This window comes from Neofelis nebulosa, chromosome 4 (assembly GCF_028018385.1).
Source record: "Neofelis nebulosa isolate mNeoNeb1 chromosome 4, mNeoNeb1.pri, whole genome shotgun sequence".
In the NCBI taxonomy this organism is placed as follows: domain Eukaryota; kingdom Metazoa; phylum Chordata; class Mammalia; order Carnivora; family Felidae; genus Neofelis; species Neofelis nebulosa.
Genome location: NC_080785.1, coordinates 98,584,154 through 98,593,031, shown reverse-complemented (window position 1 = coordinate 98,593,031; position 8,878 = coordinate 98,584,154).

The window sequence follows — 8,878 nt, the reverse complement described above, 5'->3', positions numbered from 1 at the left end:
GCTTCCTGAGGATGTAAAATTAGTATAAAAGTTGTCTCAGGCAAGTACTATCCCTCAGACACCTGACAGAAATGTATGTGACATCATTCTGGGCTTGGGGACACTTCAGTTTCCCAAGTCTCACATAAGCATCACAGAGTCCAATGGAAAAACCAAACTTGGCGTGGATGAGCTTTCAGTGTGACATCCTGAAAACATGAGGAAACCCACCATCAGTGAATCAGCAACACAGAGTTCCTCAGTATTGGGGTCTTTGATGTGTTCCACATGTATGTTCTGGGGACAAAGGAATAATCCAGAATGGCAAATGGAGGCTAAAATACTATTTGCAACAAAACATTGGGCACAGCTAAGTTGGAGGATGTGGTTTATATCTACAGAAAGAGAGCTGGGTTAGCTCAGGTAGGGTTTAGCTCAGGTAGCAGATGCTACCTACCCAGTCACAGGTTGTGCTGGCATTGTGACCGGAGAGCTTGTCCCTTGCAGAGCTGCAGAGAACACCGCATCTGTGGGAAACTTGTTTCCAAGAGGGAAAAAGAGATGAGCCAAGCATCCCATGCTGTCCTCTCAGATTTAGTGATCACATAAATGGCTCTATATTCCCACAGTGGAACAAGGCCAGGAGTGTACTGGGGGGGCAGAGAGAACCCCCCCCGCCCTTCCACCATCATGGAAATCACAATAGGAAAAAGACATTTCTGTCTCCACCCAAATAAAAGGGATTAAGGAACATAAGTGTGCGGGCAAACAGGGCTTCTAGAAATATAAAAACTCTCACTAAAATTAGTAGTTGAGAAACAAACTTTTAAAAAGTTGATTAGACAAACCTAAAGAAAAAATTCTGAGTTGAAATATAGATCTTAATAAATTTCCCAGAATTCAACAAAAAAAGTTAAGTGTTGGAAAATGTGACCGGATGACAAAGAGGACACTTAGGAATATCCAACAAGAGTCACAGCAGATATAGGCTGGCACTCTGAGCCTGGCCCCAGTTCTCACTTCCTTTGCCTGCCAGTCCTGTTGAGGCTGCAAACCCTCATCCCCCCAGTCTTATCCATAAGTGCCCAAATTCCTTCCAATGAGACAGAAGTGGGGTTCTGTTAGTGCTGCCTCCTCTTTGTGTCTTCCTCCTGGTTAGTGTGGGTGATGGTGAGGCTCACTTACGGGAAAATGATAGCTAAGAAGTGTAAAGGGGATGAGAAAATTGGGGAAGTCACCATTTTGTCATTCTGAATTAAATAATTTTATAAGGATGAGAGAAAGGCCAATGGAATCTTGTACACTTTGGTGCTGACCAACCTGGTTCTTCCTTCAGGATTTGTTGCCGTGTAGAAAAATAAAACCTCAGTTTATTTAAGCCACCTCGGCTTTTCAGTTACATGTAGTTGAAATATTTCTAACAGGCATTAAGGTCAGGCAGGATTTCCTTTCTTTTTAATGGCTAAATAATGTTTCATTATATATCAATATATCTATATCTATCTATCTATATCTATATCTATCTATCTATAGATTCATTGCTCCATAGATGGACACTTAGATTGTTCCTATGTCTCCTCTCTTGTAAATAATGCTGCATTGAACTTGGCAGTGCAGATATATTTGTGAGTTTGTTTCTTTCTGATAAATACCCAGAAGTGAAATTGCTCGATCACATGGCAGTTCTATTTTTAATTTTTTTGAGGAATCTCCATATTGTTTTCCATCATGGCTAAGCCAGTTTACATTCCTACCAACAGTACCCAAGGGTTCCCTTTTCTCCACATCCTTGCCAACACTTGTTATACTTGTCTTCTTGATGATAGCCATTGTAACAGGTGTGAGGTGATCTCACTGTAGTTTGATTTTCATTTTCCTGATGTGTACTGATGTTGAGCACTTTTTCCTGTACCTGTTGGCTATTTGTGTATTTTCTTTGGAAAAATGTCTATTCAGTTCCTCTGCTTACTTTTTAAAATGTTTATTTGTTTTTGAGAAAGACAGCATGAGCAGGGAAGGGACAGAAAGAGGGCAACAGAGGATCCCGAAGCAGGTTCCACACTGACAGCAGTGAGCCCGGTGAGTCGCTCACAAACTGCGAGATCACGACCTGAGCAAAGTCGGATGTTTAACCAATGGAGCCACCCAGGCCCTCTTCTGTTTATTTTTTAATTGGATTTATTTTTTCTGTTGAATTGTATGAGTTCCTTATATATTTTGGATGTTAACTCCTTACTAGAGATATGATTTGCAAATATTTTCTCCCATTCTGTAGGTTACCTTTTCATTTTGTTGATGGTTTCCGTTGCTGTGTAGAGGTTTTAGTTTGATTTAGTCCCACTTGTTTAATTTTGCATTTGTCACCTTTACTTTTGGTGTCAAATCAAAATATCATTGCCAAGACCAAGGTCAATAAGCTTATTTCCTATATTTTCTTTTAGGAGTTTTATGGTTTCAGGTCTTATGTTCAAGTCTTTAATTAATTTTAATTTGATTTTTGTGCATGGTGTAAGGTGGGGTCTAGTTTCATTAATATTTGCATGTGACTTTCTAGTTTCCCCAGCCCCATTTATTGAAGAAACTATTCTTTGCCCATACATATTCTTTTGGCACCTTTGTCCTTAATTAATTGACCATAAATGCATGGGCGTATTTCTGGAGTCTCTATTCTGTTCCATTGACTTATGTGTCTGTTTTTATGCCAATACCATACTGTTTTGGTTACTCCTAGCTTTGTAATATGGTTTGAAATCAGGACGTGTGATGGCTCCAGCTTAGTCTTCTTCTCAAGATTGCTTTGGTTCTTTGCGGTCTTTTGTGGTTCTATACAAATTTTAAGATTGCTTTGTCTACTTCTGGGAAAAATACCATTAGAATTTTGATAAGGATTGCATTGAACCTGTAGATTGGTTTGGGTGATATGGACATTTTAACAATATTAATTCTAATCCTTGAGCATGGAATATCTTTCCATTTATGTGTCTCATCTTCAATCTCTTTCATCAATGTCTTACGGTTTTCAATGTACAGATCTTTCACCTCTTTGTTTAATTTTATTACTAGGGATTTCATTCTTTTGATACAATTATAAGTGAAATTGTTTGCTTAATTTCTTTTTCTGAAGATTTGTTTTTAATGTATCAAAATACAGCAGATTTCTGTGTATTGATTTTGTATTCTGCAGCTTTACTGAATATTAATTTTAGTTCCAATAGTTTTGTGTCTGTGTGTGTGTGTGGACTCTTTAGGGATTTCTATCTATAATACATCATCTGCAGATAAGTTTTTTGGAAGCTTTACTTGTTTTTTATTTATTTTAATGCCTTTTATTTCTTTTTGTGCCTGATTGTTATGGTGAGGACTTCTAATATTACGTTGAAGAAAAGTGAAAAGAGTCAGCATCCTTTCCTTGTCTGTTCCTGATCTTAGAGGAAAAGTTTGTAGCTTTGAGTAGGATGTTACTTGTGGGTTTGCCTTATATGGCCTGCATTATGGGAGGTACATTCCCTCTAACCTCAGTTTTCTGAGAGTTTTTATCATGAATGAATGTTAAAATTTGTCAAATGCTTTTTCTGTGTCTATTGGGGTAATCATATGATTTTCATCCCTCATTTTGTTAATGTGGCATATCACACTGATTGATTTATGGATGTTAGACTATCTTTGCATGCCTAGAATAAATCCCACTTAATTAAGGCATATAATCCTTTTAAATTGTTGAATTTGGTTTGCTAATATTTTGTTGAATATTTTTGCACCTATGTTCATCACAGATGTTGGCTTGTAATTTTCTTTCCTTGCAGTGTTTTTGTCTGGTTTTGGTATCAGGATCATGCTGACTTCATAAAATGAGTTTGGAAGTATTTCTTCCTCTTTAATTTTTGAAAGAGTATAGGGATTGGTATTAATCCTTTTTTAAATGTTTGATAAATGTCACCAATGAAACCATCTGGTCCTGGACTTTGTTGAAAGGTTTTTGATTACTAACTCAATCACCTTATTATTAATTGATCTGTTCAGATTTTCTATTTCTTCATGAATCAGTCTTGGTAGGTTTTACGTTTTAGAAATTTTCCGGTTTTTGTAGATTGTTCAATTTGTTGGTGTGTAATTGTTATAGTAGTCTTTATGATCATATGTATTTCTGTATTATCTGTTGTAATGTCTCCTCTTTCATTTCTAATTTTATTCATTTGAGTCCTGTCATTTTTTTTCATGGCAAGTCTAACTAAAGTATGTATGTTTTATTTACCTTTTCAAAAACCCAATTTAGTCTCATTATTCTTTTCATTTATTTTCATAATGATCTTTGTTATTTCCTTCTTTCCTAACTTTGGGCTTAGTTGGTTCTTCTTTGTCTAGTTCCTTGCGGTGTAAAGTTAGATTGTTAATTTCTGGTTTCACAATTCAAGGGTGATCTCTTCTGGTGCCGTAGATGCAGTTTCTTTAAAATTATTTTTTAAATACACTGTGCCACATATGTATGTGTGTGTATGTTTGTTCTGGGTCCCTATAATTCTTCAGTGTTAACACAGTTTAGTAGGGCTGTTATCATCAGCTTCTCCCTTCGTTCCTTTGTCATCAGATTCTCTCTCCAAGGGATTCCACACCCTTGCTTTCTTCCAAACTCAGTGCCTGCTCCATACTGCCATGTCTAGTAAGGAGTACTTTCCAAGTCTTTTCTTTTTGATTCTGGTGTTCCTAGCCCTCAGACCCTCCTGGTCTCAGATTGACTATGGAGATAGTTCCCACTTCTAGTGCTGTCCTCTACTTTTGGAAATGGAACATTTTTGTTTTCTCTCAGGTCTATTTTCCCCAGGAATCTTCCACATCTCTGCTTTTCCATGAAGTTTCTTCCAAATCTGTTGACTTTAGGTGTGCATTTCCCCATTTATTTGTAAAGTAGGAGTTTGTTTTCTTCTCTGTATTATAGTTATGCCATAGGAGTAGATTGTGGGTGTTTTATTTGCTCTCCTTTTTGTTCCATATGGTTTAGAGGAGAGCAGTAGTGAAGATGACTCTAGGTGTCTGTCATTAATTGTTTAATAGCTCCCATTGAATATATATATCATAATTTTCATGAACTACTATACAATCTATTGATGGACTTTTAGGAATTTATAGTACTTTGCTATTATAAGCAGTTCTGAAAAAAAAAATCTATCCATCACTAGGGCTACCATTGTGTAATTTGTTGTCTAAACCAAGAAACTTGAAAATACAAGAAGATGCTAAGACAACAGGGCTAGCTTCTTGAACCAGCTGTCCTGGGAAAATTGGACACTCTACCTTACACAACACATAAATTCCTAACAATAGAATTAAAATATTAAGTGTTATGTGCCTATACCAATTTATTGCCAGATTGCCCTCCAATAAATTGAACCAATTTACAGTTACAGAAATGGCTTGTGAAGGCATCTTTAGCCCATATACTTAGGAATACTGAGTATCATACAAACTTTAGAAAATTTTAACAAGTATATAAAAAAGATTTCATTATCTAAAAGAACATGTATTTAATTGTGAGTCAGGTTGTTGGTAGGTTTATTTGCCATTTATGTTTCCCTTGCTCTGAATCACTTTATATATATTTTTAAATTAAAAAAAAAGTTTATTTATTTTTTAGAGAGAGTGTGAGTGGGGGAAAGGCAGAGAGAGAGGGAGACACAGAATTTGAAGCAAACTCCAGGCTCTGAGCTGTCAGCACAGAGCCACAGAGCCCGACATAGGGCTTGAACCCACAAAGCGTGAGATCATGAGCTGAACCGAAGTTGGTTGCTTAACAGACTGAGCCACCCAGGTGCCCCTGAATTACTTTATATCTTTTGGAGCATTCCTATTATGTTTTTCTATTTCTTTACTGGTTTATAGGTGCTCTTTGTATAAGAAGGAAATTATATTTTTTATGTGTTACATATTGGTAAAATCTAGTTTGTGTGTGTGTGTATGTGACTAAGAAAATGCTGTTATGTTTATCAAACCCCATTGCCCTTTTTGTCCTGAGCACACAGCTGAACCACATTTATCAGCATCCTCTGATAAATGGGCTGACTTTTATCAGATGGGACCATGGAATACGGGTAGAAGTGAAATACACTACTTCCAGGTTTGGCTTTAAACCTTCTTGCATAATCCTTCACAGTCTTTTTCTCTTTTGTGGCCACATACAAAAGAATTAGTGGAAGACTTGGAGCCTGTGGGTTGGTGGAGGTACCAAATAAAGGGAACTGGGTTAATGGTGTCTATGGTGTTAAAAAAGAAACAACAGGCCCGAAAAGGAGTCACCTGTACTAAGCCCCATGTCAGCAAACCAAGACCTAATACCTAACCTAACTTCAGTTTCAACCTTTTCCAGGATGTACCCTTTAACCAATGAACCTGTAATTACCCATTCAGCACTAGTGAGATAATCCTCACCAAATACAGCCCTTCCATTCCCCTTAGAAGGATGACCTTGCCTAAAACAATGCATTTTTTTTTTTTTTGCTAATAATTTCCTTGTTCTGCCCCTTTCTGCCTTTAAACACCCTTCCCTTTGTACAGCTCAGCAAAGCTCTTTCCTATTGCTAGATGGGATGCTTGCCAATTCATGAATCCTTGAATAAAACCAATTTGATCTTTACATTTACTCGGGTGAATTTTTTTTTATTTTTTAACATTGGTGAGCAAAGTCTACCTACATGAGCAGAGTCTAACACTGTCGATAATCCATTGATAAATATACGCTTTGCCTTAATTAATGGTATTTCTCTTGTCTTGGAGATGTTTTGCATTTCATGCAATCAAATTATTAGTCTCTCTTCCTGGATTCTGTATCAGTCTTGAAAAGGCTTTCTGAAAGTTCTCTTGTCAGATTGCCAGTTTCCATTTCCATAAATAATATATGGCAGTGCTTAGCTCCCTACGGCCTTACCAGGATTGGACTTTTTATATTTTTTCAGCTGGTAAAAAAAAAAAAAAAGAGAGAAAGAAAGAAAGAAAGAAAAGAAATCTCACTTATTTGGTTACTAGTGAGTCTAAGACTCTTTATATATGTTTAATGATCATTGTATTTCTGTCATAATTTGCTTGTTAGTATCTCCTCTCTCTCAACTGAGATGTTTTACTTTTCATTGATTTATAACATCTGTTTATACAAATTAAGGATTGTATCAGTTATCTATCTAATATGACAAGCTATCCCACAATTTAGTGGCTTAACATAATCACTGTTTTGTTGCATCTCATGATTTTGTCGGTTAGGAATTCAAGCAGGACTTCCTGTGTGATTCTTCTGCTCTGAGTGGCATTGCCTGGCATTGTCACTTGGTGGTACTTAACTGGAAGCTCGCATGACCTAGAGGTTCCACAGTGGCTCTGCTCACATGGCTGTCACCTTGGCAGGGATGACTGGGAGGCTGTGCTCAGCTGGTCCCTCTCCCTCCTCATGTGGTCTCTCCAGCAGCCTCTTGCGTCAGCCAACTGCTCCAGGAGCACAACCGGTAGTGCTTCCTCTGTGCAGCCAATAGAAAGATTCCAAGTGCCCAGAAGCTAGCCAGGCATAAAAGAAGGCCAGCGCCAGGGCTCGGGGCTCAGCCTTTGGAGGTGACTGTGCTGAGCTGGCACCGGTGTGAAATAAGCAGTCTTTTCTGATTCCCCAAGGGCATGCCGCTTGTCTTTTCCTGGGAGCCGAGTATTTGCTGTAACACCAGAAGACAGGAAGGGAAAGCATGCAGTCTCTTAAGACCCAGCTGGGCCCAGAAATCAGTACAGCATCTTCCCTACTCTAGTGGTTAAAGCAGGCCAGGGGCTCACTTCAGTGGGAGGGGACATAGGGCCCAGCACTTGATGGAAAGCCTATTATAGAATTTGTGACCATTTTTAATCCACCATGAGGATTCAAGCCTTTCCCTGTTAAATACATTGCATATTCCTGATTTTTGTTTTAGTCTTTCAATGTTAGGGTTTTTTTTTTTGTTTTTTTTGTTACACAGATGTGTTGAATTTTTATGTATTAAACTATGTTGGCTTTTATTCTTCATTATGGCTTCTGGATTGTGTCAAGTTGAGAAAGGCCTTCTTCATCCAAAATTACTTTTAAAAATGAAATTCCCCTATACATCTTTCTGGTGTCTATATGGTTTGATTTCAGTGTGCGTATGTTCACTATGTATGTAACGTACACATGAAGTCAGAACCTTTAAAATATTTTCCAAAATAAAATGAGCATCAGTCTTTTAGTTCTTTTTATTTAATTGTATTCTTGCTCCATGAACAAAATCTATTTTGGGCTTCCATATTATACTAATAAAATAACATTTTATATGTACCGCAACATAATTTTGAGGACCAGTCCAATATAAATGAGCTCTTCTCATAGATGCTTAAAGTTGATATTCTGCTAAACTGTTGAAAACTATTTAAAGAGCATTTTCACTGGGTCTGACAGAATTGTGCTTCCATTTTTTCTTCATAACTGGACTCCATGCAGCTTTTTGGGGTATTATCTTCACCCTTCACTGCAGTTTGAAAGGAATTCCTTGGATGTGATCTTTTCTCTCTTCCCAGAGTTTTGGCTGACTGTTTGGATAATCCTGACAAGAAAGCAATACAGATAGGACTATATGAGGTTTTCCACCTTGGATGTAGGATTAGCCCAGGAGACAAACATTTTTCCCACAAAACAGTTCATTTTAAGGAAGAGTTTCTGCATCTCCAACCAGGCATATGTAAACAGAAGGCTCATACAGAATGTCTACAGATCCAAACTAAAATTAATTTCAAATTGCACATTTTTGTTCTTTTCTTCTTTTGATGGACAACTGCATCTACCAGTGAACAACAGAGTAAAAACAACACACACCCACAATGCAGACATGCACTTATGCACATGCACACGTGTATGTGTATATGATGC